This window comes from Eurosta solidaginis, chromosome 4 (genome assembly GCF_040869045.1).
Source record: "Eurosta solidaginis isolate ZX-2024a chromosome 4, ASM4086904v1, whole genome shotgun sequence".
NCBI classification, from domain to species: Eukaryota; Metazoa; Arthropoda; class Insecta; order Diptera; family Tephritidae; genus Eurosta; species Eurosta solidaginis.
This window is the reverse complement of record NC_090322.1, coordinates 190,904,287-190,921,829: the sequence shown is the minus strand read 5'-3', so window position 1 is coordinate 190,921,829 and position 17,543 is coordinate 190,904,287. Positions and strand designations below refer to the sequence as shown.

General features: G+C 37.4%; 2 protein-coding genes across 9 annotated transcripts in view; both read right to left on the bottom strand.

Annotated features, from left to right (window-relative positions):
- LOC137250804 (3',5'-cyclic-AMP phosphodiesterase-like) overlaps window positions 1-17,543 on the bottom strand; it is an 801,094-nt gene that overhangs the window by 175,802 nt on the left and 607,749 nt on the right. The gene's annotated exons all lie outside the window — the stretch shown is intronic.
- The window catches only part of dnc (phosphodiesterase dunce), a 731,124-nt gene that overhangs the window by 668,238 nt on the left and 45,343 nt on the right, over window positions 1-17,543 (bottom strand). For 5 of the 8 annotated variants that reach the window (XM_067784328.1, XM_067784327.1, XM_067784333.1 and 2 more), the window contains exon 2: window positions 15,994-17,010. The gene's annotated coding sequence lies outside the window, so the exon portion shown is untranslated. The remainder of the gene's footprint in view (window positions 1-15,993; window positions 17,011-17,543) is intronic. The other 3 variants (XM_067784332.1, XM_067784331.1, XM_067784330.1) reach the window with 3 other exon arrangements.

Genomic DNA, 17,543 nt, shown 5'->3' with positions numbered 1-17,543 from the left:
ACCGTCGGAGCATTGATGCGATAGCACAATGACCTGTGATGACACCCGTAAGTGGGGGTCACCGCAGATTTTTTCAGAAGCTGATGCTTTTCCTTTCCAAGCATGGCTATAAGACTTCGCAGTCAATCCATTTGGTCCATAGCAAGTCCGTTGCCCTGTTCTCGTATTCCTCCAGTCCCCCCAAGAGATAAGACGGAGCCGTCCACCTCACTTTTGTCCAAACCGGAACACTTCCTAGCCATCTAATCTGCGAGTTCATGTTGTAAATAAGGTCGTCTATGATTTGGTCGAGAGATAGTTTTTTTTTTAATCACATAGCTCATTGATGGGTGGGCCGGGACCTGTCGCCATGATCGTGCAGTCATCCGCGTAGGTTGCAATGGCGACTCCTTCTGATGGCGAAGGCAGCTTCGATATGTAGATGTTAAACAAAAGACGGGATAGGATACCACCCTGTAGATCGCCTTGTTTAATTCTTCTGAGTTTAGATGTTACGCTCCTGAATTGCAACGATTCCTGCCTACCACACAGATAATTTGCGGTCCACTTTTTCATACTTAGATGAAGAGAGGACCGTTTCAAGTCTTGCAGTAACGTTCCATGGTTGGCTGTATTAAAAGGTTTTGATAGGTCTAACGAAACGAAAACTGTTCTGTGGTGGGGCTTTTGATTGAATCCGTAACTTATCTATTTGTTGATAGTCGTTCAGGGCCGATTGTGTCGAAAAAAAAAGGAAGAACAAGTAAGAAAAGCTAAGTTCGAGTGTAGCCGACAATTACATACTAAGCTAAGAGCTTTGGAGTCAAAATTGTCTTTTTCATGGATACGTACAAAAGGTAGTACTAAAAAATGGAGCAAATTGCCTTTGCTATCTTTCTTCAGCTATCAATTCGTTTTATTTGAATATTTTTTTTTTAAATATAAAAATTTTGATAATTTTAATTGAGCTTTAGGCCAGATTATTGAATAAAACTTCTTTTTTAGTAATATTCATATTCGTCATAATTTATGTTTAGTCGATCATACATATCCATATGATGATGACTTCAGGTTGAAGTCGAAATATCGAACAAATAAATATATTTTGAATACTACTAAAAAAAAGAAGTTTTATTCAATAATCTGGCCTAAAGCTCAATTAAAATAATCAAATTATATTAAACAAGGCTATTAAATTTACCAATAAAATGTAAAAATTTTGTTAAATTTGAACGCATTTCTTTATCATATCTTTTTTTTTAAATCACCCCTGAAATATTTTCGAACCGCTCTTAATTATAACTCCGATAGGAGTCCGAAATATGTGAGAAATATGTGCCTCGAGAAAATCTGAACCTATAATCATAAAAGACTCATACGTGACTCCTATAAGGTGGAAATTATGAACCGTATGCCAAGAATGTATTTTTAGCAAAGCAACTTCGAAATAAAATTTGAAATTTTTTCTTGGCATTTTCTTTACTGAAAATCGCCAAGTAGGAAAATGAACCTAGGTTACCCTGGAATGTGTTTGTATGATACGGGTATCAAATGGAAGGTGTTAATGAGTATTTTAAAAAGAGTGGGTCTTAGTTCTATAGGTCGGTGCGTTTTCGAGATATCAACATAAAGGTGGAACAGAGGAGAGTTTTTGCTAAAGTTATATTTTGTGTCAACAAACCAATCCAATTACAATGTTTCATCCCTTTTTTCGTATTTGGTATAGAATTATGGCATTTTTTTCATTTTTCGAAATTTTCGATCACGAAAAAGTGGGCGTGGTCACAGTTGGATTTCGCCCATTTTTAATATCAAGATAAACTGAGTTCAGATAAGTACGTGAACTAAGTTTAGTAAAGATACAACGATTTTTGCTCAAGTTATCGTGTTCAGTGTTAACGGCCGAGTGGAAGGACAGACGGTCGACTGTGTATAAAAACTGGGCATGGCCTCAACCGATTTCGCCCATTTTCACAGTCATAGAAGCTATGCCCCTACCAAATTTAACAAGGATTGGTAAATTTTTGTTCGACTTATGGCATTAAAAGTATCCTTGACAAATGAAATGAAAAAGGGCGGAGCCACGCCTATTTTGAAATTTTCTTTTAGTTTTGTATTTTGTTGCACCATATCATTGCTGGAGTTGAATGTTGACATAATTTACTTATATAATGTAAAGATATAAAATTTTTTGTTAAAATTTGACTTAAAAAACTTTTTCTTAAAACTGGGCGTGTTCGTCATCCGATTTTGCTAGTTTTTATTTAGAAACCATACAGTAATGGAGTAACGTACCTGCCAAATTTCATCATGATATCTTCAACGACTGCCAAATTACAGCTTGCAAAACTTTGAAATTACCTTATTTTAAAAGTGGGCGGTGCCACACCCATTGTCAAAAATTTTACCAATTTTCTATGCTGCGTCATAAGGTCAAACCACCTACCAAGTTTCATCCGTCTTTGGTAATGAGTTATCGCATTTTTCGGTTTTTGAAATTTTCGATATCGAAAAAGTGGGCGTGGTTATAGTCCGATTTCGTTAATTTTAAATAGCGATCTGAGATGTGCGCTCAGGAACTTACATACCAAATATCAACAAGATATCTCAAAATTTACTGAAGTTATCGTGTTTACGGACGTACGGGCGGACATGGCTAAATGAATTTCGTTTTTGGTCCAGATAATTTTGATATGTAGAAGTCCATATCTATCTCGATTAATTTATGCCGTTACAGGGTACCGTTATGCGAACAAAATTAATAAAGGGCGTCTTTAGCTCAAATAAAATAATTAAAAAAATTTTTTTAAGTTAAACGGTTTTATTGAAAACAATACTTACATGAAATAATAATAATACGAAAAGCTAGAAAATAATTAGGTAGGTCCTAGGTACTAGTCATCACACTCCTTATCAATCTAGGGCGTTTGATCAGACAATTAAATAAAAGCGTTGGGCGCGTGAAATTTCGAAAAATGTGAGGCGTAGCATAACCTGATTAAGGTTCAGTTGGTTTTACTTATTTGACGCGTCTAACGCTTTTGTTTTGATGAGGAGTGTGTAAGTATTGTTTTCAATAAAACCGTTTAACTTAAAACATTTTTTTTAATTATTTTATTTTCATGTTTTTAGTCTTTATTTAATTGCATATTATTTCTCATTCTATTTAGTTCATTTAGTGACTCATTATTACAAGGAGTCTTTCCTAACAATTTGCTACAATCTAAGTCCTCAATACATAATCCTTCCAAAGACTTTACTCGACTCTGCGTCACGTATGCTTGTCCCTCCTCCAACTCCAAAATATTTTGATGTCACTTCTACCGGACTGTGTGTAATATTTGCTCCAAATATGAGCCAAATCTGGCATCATAGGTCGCTTCTATTCATGTATGTATTATGTGTTCCAAATATGAACCAAATCGGACCACAAATGCGAATTTTGCGAATATCTCGATCCTTGCGCCACCTAGCGGCAATTTTTTTCTTATTATTGCATTGTAATCGGGTTCTGAACTATATTCCAAGTTTCAAGCTTGTAGCTTATCGGGAAGTTACTTAAATTTCAATTACAAGATTCGTTCACAACGGCCGTGCGGCCGTGCATGCGGCCTGCCTGTCAACTCAAGCTAAATAAAACCGTTTACTTACTTATATAAACGCAAAGATGCTTCAAATACGAAAAGGAAACAACATTAATTATAAATCAATAATGAGTCACGTACATGCATAAACCCACACTAAGTATGCGCATCATAAATATTTCATTCCTTTTCGCCGCAGAAATGCTATTTTCCCTCAGTGCGAATTGCTACAATTTAACTTCAGATTTCCGAAATACAAAACACTTTAAGCAAAAAAAAAACAACAACAAACACCTTTCAAAATGTTACCTGTCACAACACGTAACGGTATGAAACAACAATAATTGTTGAAGCATCAACAAATGGCAAACGCTACTAAACAACTTGAAGTCAAGCAAAATGCCAGTGGCTGTGACAGCTAGAGAAACCATACTCAAAGTTAAGCAACAACACTAATAAGCCGAACGGCAACAACAACGACAAAACATATAATACATATTGATCCTTTGCTACTTTAAGCTTTTGCGTGTGGGCGACTAGGGTGGTCGTCTTTTAAAATACTTGATTTTTATGCTGTAGCCTTTACATTTTTCCCCCTGCGGGTTATGGGGTTTTGGAATATAGCAGCGACAGGTATGATTGTAGTAAAAGCCGAATAAAATAAAAATCCCGTCCCTGAATTACGCGCCAGTCTTGGGACCTGCCGCGTTAAAACGATTTCCAATAAAACGATGTAATAAGCCTCGGATGAGAACTCCTTTTTGGTTTTAAACATTTTTAAAGATAATGACTTGAAGGCATTTACCTGGAATGTCCGAACTATTTTAGGAGAAGGTATCGATGCCCGACTCCTTCGGTTGGTTGGTGGCCTACATCACTGCCATACAGAACACACAATGGACGAAGCAACGCATAAGAGTGATAGGGCTTCGCGACATCTACTACAGTTGCCATATTAGCAAACGCGAAATTCGGAGCCAAGATGTTTGGTTTGTGGTGGGAAAGAAACTTCGCCGCCAAGTACTTTCGTACACGGTTGTGAACGAGCGTTTCGCTGCAATTCGCATTAAGACGAAGTTTTTCAACATTTCCTTTATATGTGCCTACGCACTTATAGACGATGCGGACGAAAAGAAAAAGGACAAGGACTCCTTCTATGAAAAACTAGAAAGGACATACGATCACTGCACCGGCATGTTATGACAATCATGCTGGACAACGCCGTGGTGGGCAAGGAAGGTGTCTTTGGTACTAAAGTCGGAAAATTTTGCCTCTACGACGTAACATCTCCCAACGAGTTGAGGCTAATTGATTGACCGCGGCTGGAAATGTGGTCTTATACAACACCAAGTTCCAGCATAAAAGATACACCAGGCTGTCTCCTGATCGTAGAACACGAAACGGCAGATATAGCTCCAGTGTCCTGGATGTGCGCTCCCTACGAGTTCCAAATATCGCCTCGGACCACTAACTTGTGGCAGGCAAGATACGGACACGCCTCTGTGCATTAAGGAAAATGCGTTCGGTGACACAAGGAAAGTTTGCGGTCGAGCAGGTGCGATGACGATGTCTGGGAGCATATATTTACCGCAGTTGATACCATAGATTTCCAGAGAGCCCCACAAAAGAAGGAAGCTGCTTTCGTGGCCACGCTGCATACGGGCGCGGTATATTGGTGCGTTATCGTGAGGCGAAGAAATCAGAGGGGCGCCTGTTTAGAGAAAAAAACGTGAGGCATAACGGCGTGAATGCGAGGAGCTTTAGATGCTGGAATAATACCTGAAAACTCTACCAAAAAATCCGGCGGATGAAAACTTTCAAGACAAGGGAAGATTCCTGCAGAAACGATAATGGCGACCTGGTAAATGATGTACAGAGTTAATTTGTGGAGGGAACACTTTCCTAATGCTAGCAAACGAGTGAGACGAACGTGATACCCCAATCGCCGCTGATGACAAACATGTTCCGGCAGGCGACTATGGCGAAGTGAGAATGTCAATATCCCGGCTAAAAATTCACAAGGCGCCAGGTAACGACGAAATATTCACCGATTTGTTTAAATGCGGAGGCGAAGAGTTTTTAAAGAGCATGTATCAACTCCTATGCAAAATATGGTCAAATGAACGCATGTATTTAGGATGGAACTTAAGTGTGCTCTGCCCAATACACAAGAAAAGCGATGCCGCAAACCGCACCAATTACCTCTTAATCAGTCCGCGTATAAGGTTCTATCTAACGTACTGTAAAGTAAAGTCCTCTCTCGGCGAACGAAAATCATGCTCTACAAGTCAGTTATCGTATCCGTCCTGCTATATGGGGCAGAAGCATGGACTATGACAACAGCAGATGAAGCGGCTTTGGGAGTGTTCGAGAGAAAAGTTCTTCGAAAGATTTATGGACCTCTACGCGTTGGAACTGGCGAGTACCGAAGAAGATTTAATGATGAGCTGTACGAGTTATACGCAGACATCCACATAGTCCAGCGAATTAAAACACAGCGGCTGCGCTGGCTAGGCCATGTTATGCGAATGAAAGATGATGCTCCGGCCAAGAAAGTGTTTATATCGGAACCCGCCTATGGAAGCAGAGGTAGAGGGCGGCCCCCACTCCGTTGGAAGGACCAGGTGGAAAACGATTTAAACTCTCTTGGTGTGACCAACTGGCGCCGGTTGGCGGAGGGAAGAAGCGGCTGGCGCGCCTTGTTGGACGCCCATAACCGTTTAGACGGTTAAGCGCCAATTAAGTAAGCAAGTAAGTAACGTAATGTGCGAAAGACTGAAGTCCATAGTCAACAAACTGATTGGATCTTTTCAGTGCGGCTTCTGACTTGGTAAATTTACTATCGACCAGATCTTAACGATGCACCAGATCCTGGAGAAGACTAACGATAAGACAATCCGTACTCACCACATTTTCGTCGACTTCAAAGTAGCCTTTGACAGGGCGAAAAGAAGTTGCTTGTATGCTGCTATGACTGTATTTAAGTTTTCTGAAGAGTTCCAAACGAGGTTTCCCACAAGGTGGTTCCCTTTCGTGCAAATTCTTTAACATAATTACATATATTGGTATTATTGGCCTGAACAAACGCGATGAGTGTTCTGCCTTCTCAAGACTAGATAAAGAAACAAAAAAGACGCATTTGTGCCTTTGCAGACACGACACTGTTGACGGATATAAATTCGAGACTACTTGGACTGAGTAGGCAAAGCACAAAACTTGCGCTCTACATCTACATCGCTCATCATACCTGTCCTGATGTATGGTCATGGACGATGTCGGGAGAAGATGAGACTAACCCAAAGGCTTCGATGGCTAGGTCATGTTCGAAGAATGGACGAACAAGCTGCGGCTAAGACAGTATATCAGTCGACACTGTAGTTTCGAAGCAGAGGAAGAAGAAGGCCTCCACTGAGTTGGGAGAGGCAGGTGGAGGAAGACTGGACCTTCCTTGGTGCTCCCAATTGGCATCAGTTAACGCGAAACAGGAAAAACTGGCGTGACTTGTTACAAAACGGCCAAAATCGCTTAGGCGGTTAAGCGCCAACTAGTGACGATGATGAACGCATTCAGTTTGACTTCAATTCTTCTTTATCCTTTCCTTGCTTTGTCTTGATTTCCTGATTAATTACACTCATGTCAACTCTGCCACGTACGTTGTTCCCACCGTCACGCTACAGTACAGAGCATAATAATACGCTTAAGCTCTCACCAGACTAACGTTTACATTTTGCAATTTCCTAAACCATGAAAAAAGAGGCAAAATAAAATTTAAAAGACAGAGAGATAGATGAATTAGCGAAAAGATACAGATTCTGCTGCTGATGAGTGCAATTGATGCCGATAATGACAAAAGAGAAGAAATGTATGATTAATAACCTTTAAAACTACAGGCACCTTCAGTTCCATATTTCATTCTTACACTGAAGGTAGACAAAACTGAAATGGTTTGTTTTATGTCTACACTTATGTTTATTGAAAATAATGTGCCATCTTCAGTGCCAGAACGAAAAATCGTTTGTTTTTGGGCTACACTAATTTCTATTGGAATAACTGTGCCATCTTCAGTGCAACTTTACGTTATAGCACAACGCCGAAACTAGTTTGTTTATAAAAAGAATTTGACATGGGATGAAAAAAATCGCTTCATTTTACATCAATTACAGGATACCTTGTAAGGAGTAGGTAGGGCTGTATCTAAAAAGCTTATAGTATGTGTTGAGAGGACGGAACTATTTAATAACATGAGTCCTAGCATCGGAGGTTTTTATACCTTTCATGAAAATGAAATGGTATATCAACTTTGTCACGAATCTCAAAACTGTTCTTAAAGGAAAATAGATAGACCCTACATTAAGTATACCGAAATGACCAGGATGAAGAGCTGAGTTGATTCAGCCATGTCCGTCTGTATGCCTGTCGGTTTGTATGCAAACTAGTCCATAAATTTTTGAGTTATCTTCATAAAATTTGGTGAGCGACTATATTTAGGTGTCCGGATAGACATTTGTCGGAACCGGCTGGATCAGACCACTATAGCATTTATCCTCCATGCAATCGATTTTTCATAAAAGAGGTTGTTTGTCATATTTTCCTCAATTTGCCAGATTGGAGCTTCAAACTTCACCATTTGCATCCTCACATAATGTACCTGCCTATTTTACATTTTACATTTTTTGTTTTTTATTTATCTTAAAGTCGCTTAGGTATGTACATCTGTTCACTATATATTTCAAACCTTATACAGCCGATTATTTGAATACTACGAATGCTTTAATATTATTGTTCAGCCCCATTCATGAAGACAGTCCCGTCCTTACTTGTTTTATTTTGGACTGGACGTCGAGGAAGCTTCTCTCGGCACAGCTCTGTTGTCCTAACATATGTAGCTTACGCAACACACTTAGCTACTGACAAATGAATATATATGGGGTATTCCATCACATTTCGAACAATTTTGAACCCGACCCCTTTAGAATTGGCTGAACGTTTTTCTTCTTTTTCTAGATTACGAAAGACGTTTTTCAGAATTTTTTAAAATTTTTTCATCCAACTCAAAAAAAGTTATGAATTTTTAAAAAAACACCGTTTTTGTTTTCAAAATGCTATAACTTTTTCAAAAATTGACCGTTTGGGGTCTTTTTTTAAATTTGTTTTTAAATGTACTTTTCGGAAAAAATACAAAAAAAATTTTAAAGTTTTTTCTTCAATTAAATAAAAAAAAAATATCGGCCCAATCCGGGATTATTGGGGATGATTGCAGAATTGATTGAAGTTTTTTATGAGAAAAAAAAACAAAAAAAAAAAATGGCGAAATTCGAAAAATTTCGAAAAACGGAAAAATTAAAAAAAAACTTTAAAAATTTTTTTGTATTTTTTCCGAAAAATACATTTAACAACAAATTTAAAAAAAAAAGATCCCAAACGGTAAATTTTTGAAAAAGTTATAGCATTTTGGAAACAAAAACGGTGTTTTTTTTAAATTCATAAGTTTTTTTGAGTTGGATGAAAAAATTTGAAAAAATTCTGAAAAACGTCTTTCGTAAGCTAGAAAAAGAAGAAAAACTTTCAGCCAATTCTAAAGGGTCGGGTTCAAAATTGGTCGAAATGGGATGGAATACCCCATATGTATGTGTGTGTTGGTGTTTGCAAGTGAACTTTTATTTTCCATTTCGTTGAATATTGTTTCATTGATTGTATTTGCGACTGACAGCGGTGAGTAAAACATAGTAAAAACCATGATACAAAAAAGAAGGTAGTTCCACTCAAAATTTTTTGACGTATTTGGGGACTTTTGAAGTTTCATAATGTTTGTTATTTTGCCAGAAGCGTTGCCATACCATTCCTGTTTAAGGCGAAATTGTAGTTTTTCGGGATGGAAATTTCCTTTAGGATGAAAACGCAATGCTCATCTGAGACAATAATAATATGCTTTAGCACGATTTATGTGCATACATATCGATTGAGAATACAGTAAAACATGCAATTTTATTGAAAACAAGTAAGGAAGGTTAAGTTCGGGTGTAACCGAACATTACATACTCAGTTGAGAGCTATGGTGACAACATAAGGGAAAATAACCATGTAGGAAAATGAACCGAGGGTAACCCTGGAATGTGTTTGTATGACATGTGTATCAAATGAAAGGTTATAAAGAGTATTTTATGAGACGCCATTTAGGCATATAGCCATAAAGGTGGATCAGAGTTGACATGGGCATCAAACGAAAGGTGTTAATGAGTATTTTAAAAGGGAGTGGGCCTTAGATCTATAGGTGGACGCCGTTTCGAAATATCGCCATAAAGGTGGACCAGGGGTGACTCTAGAATGTGTTTGTACGATATGGGTATCAAACGAAAGGAGTTAATCAGTATTTTAAAAGGGAGTGGGACTTAGTTCTATAAGTGGACACCGTTTCGAAATATCGCCATAAAGGTGGACCAGGGGTGACTCTAGAATGTGTTTGTACGATATGGGTATCAAATTAAAGGTATTGAGAGTTTAAAAAGCGAGTAATCCTTAGTTCCATAGGTGGACGTCGTTTCGAGATATCGCCATAAAGGTGGGCCAGGGACTCTAGAATTCGTTTGTGCAATATGGGTATCAAACGAAAGGAGTTAATGAGTATTTTAAAAGGGAGTGGGCCATAGTTCTATAGGTGGACGCCTTTTCGAGGTATCGCAATAAAGGTGGACCAGGGGTGACTCTAGACTTTGTTAGTACGATATGGGTATCAAATGAAAGGTGTTAATGAGTATTTTTAAAAGGGAGTGGGCCTTCGTTCTATAGGTGTTCGCATTTTCGAGATATCGCCATAAAGGTGGACCAGGGGTGACTTTAGAATATGCTTGTTCGATATGGGTATCAAATGAAAGGTGTTAATGAGTATTTTAAAAGGGAGTGGGCCTTAGTTCTATAGGTGATTGCCGTTTCGAGATACCGCCATAAAGGTGGACCAGGGGTGACTCTAGAATTTGTTTGTACGTCATTGGTATCAAATTAAAGGTATTAATGAGGGTTTTAAAAGGGAGTGGTGGTTGTTGTATAGGTGGTCGCATTTTCGAAATATCGCCATAAAGGTGGACCAGGGGTGACTCTAGAATTTGTTTGTACAATATGGGTATCAAAAGAAAGGTGTTAATGAGTATTTTAAAAGGGAGTAATCCTTAGTTCCATAGGTGGACGCCGTTTCGAGATATCGCCATAAAGGTGGGCTAGGGGTGACTCTAGAATTCGTTTGTGCATTATGGGTATCAAACGAAAGGAGTTAATGAGTATTTTAAAAGGGAGTGGACCTTAGTTCCATAGGTGGACGCCGTTTCGAGATATGGCCATAAGGGTGGGCCAGGGGTGACTCTAGAATTCGTTTGTGCAATATGGGTATCAAACGAAAGGAGTTAATGAGTATTTTAAAAGGGAGTGGACCTTAGTTCCATAGGTGGACGCCGTTTCGAGATATCGCCATAAAGGTGGACCAGGGGTGACTCTAGAATGAGTTTGTACGTCATTGGTATCAAATTAAAGGTATTAGTGAGAGTTTTAAAAGGGAGTGGTGGTAGTTGTATATGTGAAGGCGTTTTCCAGATATCGACCAAAATGTGGACCAGGGTGACCCAGAACATCATCTGTTGGATACCGCTAATTTATTTATATGTGTCATACCATGAACAGTATTCCTGCCATGATTTCAAATGGCTTTTGATTTTGCCCTGCAGAACTTTTTCATTTTCTTCTACTTAATATGGTAGGTGTCACAACCATTTTATAAAGTTTTTTCTAAAGTTATATTTCGCTTCAATAAAACAATCCAATTACCTTACCATGTTTCATCCCTTTTTTCGTATTTGGTATAGAATTATGGCATTTTTTTCATTTTTCGTAATTTTCGATATCGAAAAAGTGGGCGTGGTTATAGTCGGATTTCGTTCATTTTTCATACCAAGATAAAGTGGGTTCAGATAAGTACGTGAACTGAGTTTAGTAAAGATATGTCGATTTTTGCTCAAGTTATCGTGTTAACGGCCATGCGGAAGGACAGACGGACGACTGTGTGTAAAAACTGGGCGTGGCATCAACCGATTTCGCCCATTTTCACAGAAAAGAGTTAACGTCATAAAATCTATGCCCCTACCAAAGTTCAAAAGGATTGGGTAATTTTTATTCGACTTATGGCGTTAAAAGTATCCTAGACAAATTAAATGAAAAAGGGCGGAGCCACGCCCATTTTGAAATTTTCTTTTATTTTTGTATTTTGTTGCACTATATCATTACTGGAGTTGAATGTTGACATAATTTACTTATCTACTGTAAAGATATTAATTTTTTTGTTAAAATTTTACTTTAAAAAAATTTTTTTTAAAAGTGGGCGTGGTCCTTCTCCGATTTTGCTAATTTTTATTAAGCGTACATATAGTAATAGGAGTAACGTTCCTGCCAAATTTCATCATGATATCTTCAACGACTGCCAAATTACAGCTTGCAAAAGTTTTAAATTACCTTCTTTTAAAAGTGGGCGGTGCCATGCCTATTGTCCAAAATTTTACTAATTTTCAATTCTGCGTCATAAGTTCAACTCATCTACCAAGTTTCGTCGCTTTATCTGTCTTTTGTAATGAATTATCGCAATTTTTCGGTTTTTCGAAATTTTCGATATCGAAAAAGTGGGCGTGGTTATAGTCCGATATCGTTCATTTGAAATAGCGATCTGAGATGGGTGCTCAGGAATCTACATACCAAATTTCATCAAGATACCTCAAAATTTACTCAATTTATCGTGTTTACAGACGGACGGACATGGCTAAATGAATTTCTTTTTTCACCCAGATCATTTTGATATATAGAAGTCTATATCTATATCGATTAGTTTATGCCGTTACGGATTACCGTTATGCGAACAAAGTTAATATACTCTGTGAGCTCTGCTCAGCTGAGTATAAAGATAAAAAATGTGGACCTGTAGCCAATTTATCAAGAAATTACGATATCGGTTTATAAGGACCTCCTTTGAGCAAGAAACTGACAAACGTGTATGTTTTGTCAAATTGTTCTGAGCAAACGCACGGGCTATATTCCTTTGCTTTGCATACTTCGATCCATGTTTCTTCCACCAAAACAATTTTCGGGAGTTCGAAAAACTTATTAAAAACCTTCTTTTCTAGGCTGATATTTGTATTAAAATATTTCCAAGGCATGGGGCTCATTGTTTTTTCTTTTTTATTTAAAATAACTATGAAAGTAATTTAGCCGTACTCGCTAATATGAAATCCATCAAAATTAGAAAAATTCGTAACATTTTTGGTGAAATTTCTAACGTCACACTAAATGGAATTACATCCATTTTTTGTATCATGGTAAAACATTTGTTTTGGAACTTTTTAAATTGTGATTGACTGGGATGAGTGTCAATTGTAAGTATATAAAATTACGTAATGTACATACATAAATATCTATATATATTAAAAAATAATGTGATAATGTGTTGCATTTGAAACAGCGTTTGACTTAATATGGCTTTATTTTGTTGTTATTTTTGGTTGCGTCTCATGTGTATAGCAGATGGAAATCGATTAATTCCACCAAACGTGTCATTTAGCGCAATGAATTGGCAATAACATAATCCGCCCAGAGTCAAAGTCATTTATTTTCATGGTTTTATTATGTTGAAGCTCTTAATAGTTTGTTTAAAGCTAAGAGGAGATGAGAAGAGTTGTGAATAAGGCGAAAGCTTTCTTTAATACATGCAGATGGAATGTTGAAATTAAACTAAAGTTTTTAATTTTTTTCCGTTTTAAAGAAGCAATTTTGACTGATGTGGTAATTAGTAAAATAAATAAAAAATAAGTATAAGGCGCGATATACTTCTGAACAGAATTTAGGCCGAGCTTCTCTTACAATTTGCGTCGTGCTCCTTTTTAGTTTTTCCTACAAAATGGAAAGAAATGACAGACTTACATGTTTTACGCCCACTCCGAAAGGCCTCTGCAAGGCAGATGAATTTTCACTGAGAATCTTTTCATGTCAGAAATACACGCAGAGTGCTTGCCAAATACTGCCGAGGGGCGACCCCGCTTTTTCTTTAATTGAAAAAACTTGTATCTAAAATTTTGATGTTGCTTAGCCCGGGGCGTGAACCCAGGATGTTCGATGTTGTGGGAGAAGCACACCACGGCGGTCGCCACGGCATATCCAAGAAAAATATGTAGTCGGGTGACATTGAATAAAGGGACAAAAGGTAAATTGACGTTATTATCAGTTTTAATGGCCATAATAGCAGTTGGACTTATGAAAACATCAAATGGTTACAAGGTCAATTGTCTTTATTCCCATTTGTCCTTATGACCATTTCGATAAACAGCCTACAGCAGATTAAGATCAGCACTAAATCAAGAAACTTCTGCAGGATTTGTAAGACGTTTAGTTGGATATGCTCTTTTTGTATTACCAGAACCCTTTGACTTCGTAAGTAAGACCTGTTTTGGAATATGCTTCAGTAGTATGGAACCAACATTATTAGGTTCATTGTAATATATTTGAGTTTGTTCAAAAACAATTGCCGCTCTTTGTGTTGAGAGGGACTTGTCAAGCGATATTAAACGGAACCGTCCTCTCTATTCTAAGCGCCTGAAACTTATACACCTACCTACTTTAAAAAGTTGCAGGTTAATGCATGGCATATTATTCATTGCGAACCTAACCGCCAAACGCCTGCTAAGCTGACTCTGGAGCAGACCAACAGAATCCCGAAATCTCTACAGCCATTTTCATCCAATTTTAACGATGCGAGCTAAAACATTCGCTTAACAGTGGCCCGGGATATCACTATGGACCGAGACCCAGATAATCTTAAAAATAACGTAGTTTAGACCACCCCCGATTGCGCTATAGTTCAATTGAAGACCTTGAAAGCCGCTTGGCTCTCAGAGTAGATGTTATATTGCCTAACCGCAGCAGCACTGGATAGCATTTCATCCACCGCATCCTTAATCGCAGAAACTTCCGCTTGAAAGACGGCAAGCAACTTATACTTGCGGCTTATATTTAGCCCCATGAACCTTTCCGTCCAGCTTCGACCCATCCGTGAATAAGTTAACTCTCATCTCTCGTAGGAATGAATGACTTCGGTGAATTTGCATAGGGAGCAGATATCGGCGCACAATAGACCGTCCTTTCAGGTCGAACATAGTAAGAAAGAGAGATAAGAGTGCCCGTAGTCAGAAAGCCCATATGTCATATCTCGAAGCCTGATCAACGAGCGGGACGCGGGCGACGTTCCGACAAAATCTACCGGATGTACGTTCAGCATGACATTCAAAGCCAGGTAGGTATTGTTTTGTCCGTTGTATTCACGCTAATATTTTGCAGGTTCTCGCCGTGTCCAGTGCATTCCACCAGACCAGTACCCCATATATCAGAATCAGTTTAAATACCATCTCATAAGGGAAGTCTACTATTCGTGGCGAGAGCGCCCCTGAAACAGCTCAAGGCAACCGAGACCTTCCTGGCCCTATCTTCCACATTCGTTAGCCCCAAATATTTAACCATATCAGAAAGAACCAACGGTACTCAACAATCGAGGGGGTTCTGAAAGCGGGCATCTTATATTTCCTTACAAAAAGAACCAGTTCCGTTTTTCCGGAGTAAAACCGCCAGTTCACATTATTCAGCCCACCTAGCCACGGTGTCCAGAAAATTATTGTGCAGGGTGCCCGAAAAATTTGCCTCTGACTAGAATAGCCAGGTCATCTGTATAGGCAACCATCCGACAGACATTGACTTCCAGCTCCACAAGAAGCCTTGCTCATTGCCTACCACAACCCAGAGCAGAGGAGATAGAATAACCCCCAGTGCCTTACCACTTCCCACAAGCCACTCGATCGGGGCCATCCACGCCACTGCGAAAGTTCAAACAGAGCCCCCTCGACTGACATATCAGAGCCCTTTCGATGGCCCCAGGTAAGACATTGTTAAACGCCCCCTTATTTATTTTACAATGGAATGGAGAGCCTTTTCCGTTGATTTAACTTTACAACAGGCATGCTGCGAAGCCGACAGTGACCCCCGGGGAATCCTCTCCCGTAGATACACATATATGAACCGCTCAGACGTTTTAAGAATAAACGACGAGAGACTGATTGTTCTGAATATTCAGAATATAGCTAAGCCTAAAGCAGTTACTGTGAATGATGGCCAACCAGCGGAATTAAATAACAATTGCGTCCCCGATTTTTTTATTAAAATAATTTATTTTTAAATTTAAAATATTTTTCACCAAAGCATTTGAAATTGTACGCAATTACAACAACTGCTTAATATGAGTATTTCAGTTTTATATTTTTTAGGTTCTTTTTTGCACTCAAGCAGCGGCAATAATTTCTTCTCGTTGTAATTAAAAAATGTTCATTAATTTGAAATTTGCTAAGAAATATTTGCTTACCTTGAAACGCTGTACACACATAGACATATACATAGGTATGCGTGTGCGTATGTATGTTGGTTTTATGGATAGATTTGTAAAGTAGCAATTAAGATGGTTTTGCTGCGGTTTAAAGCTGTTGGTATTTCGGGCGGAAGTGAGATTAATTATGTGCTGTAATTTGAGACTTTAAGATGCCACCCTTTACACTTCAATCAAGCTACAAATTTTAGGAACTTTTTTAATTGCACAATTTTTTTTTATATGCGAGCAGATTTATGAGAATTTAATATCACTTTGCGAACAAAATTTTTTCATTATGTTTAATAGCAGCGTTATTGATATTATTTGAGGTGAATTTTTTTTATCAAATTTTTTGGGTAGATACTTTTTTAAAAATTTATTCTTCTAAACTTCTTGAATTTCTTTATAATTTCTTTTGCACACATTGAGCTTTGTAAAATTTTTTTGTAATTTTTATTTTTTTTTTATTTTAATTTTTCAACTTTTACTTAATTACGCTTACAGCTTGCTCACATCTAACATATAAATTTTTACTTATTTAATTATTTCTCCATAAATTGTTTACATCAATTTCAGAATTCTAATGCCTTTACTTTTTTCTTTTCAATTTTCAGTTTTTTTATTTCCTCACAATTTTTAAAATACAAGAAAGCACATTCTTTGCTTTCAACTTTTTCTGCATATCATTTGAATTTTATTTTCTGATTTTTTTTTTTCACAACAATTTTCTGCTGCTTAGCGGTGCACTGACTTGTGGAATATTTACATCAATGTTTAGTAAATATTTGAAGAGCTTAATACGCATGCGCTCTTTTAATAAGCTTGTAAAGCTTTAATGCTTCTTCTTCAATTAAGCACTTCCTTATGGCTGCCAATGACGTTTATTGTATTTTCCTTCTAAATAAACAATTATGCACCTGCTTCACCCTCACATAAATATATACACAAGTAATTACTTATTTAATGTTCACTTGAGGAAACGTAGATGATGACTGCTAATCATTCAGTTAATAGCTTTAAAGTGATAAAATATTAACAAGAAAATATTATAAATAATTTAACTTTAATTGAGATGTTTTCAAAGCATGCATTGGTTTACTTAAATTTGTAAATGGGTCATTCCATGTCACACTGATTTCATTTGAATTATTTAATTACAATACATTAAACAAAAATACATTTGAAATACACTTAAAGTTGTTAATTTTGTCCGTGGTTTGCGTTGTACTCATGTCTATAGAATAAACCTAAACTTAAAAAATAATTGATAAGAAACCTTAGAAAACCGATATGCAAAAGCTGTAAAAAACGATTAAAGCCAATGAAAGTCGAAACATAATCGACCTCAGTGAATCGACTCTAGCTCTAGAAGTCTAGAACAGTTGATAAAAGTCGAAATTAATTTAATGAAGCAGAACCAAATTACGAAACCTTAAAAAGCCGATATTTTTACATCGATAGCGAACAAAAAAAATTTACTTAACGTATAAAAATGTATAAAAAATATAACATATATATAGACAATTGGGACAAAATGAAAATTTAAT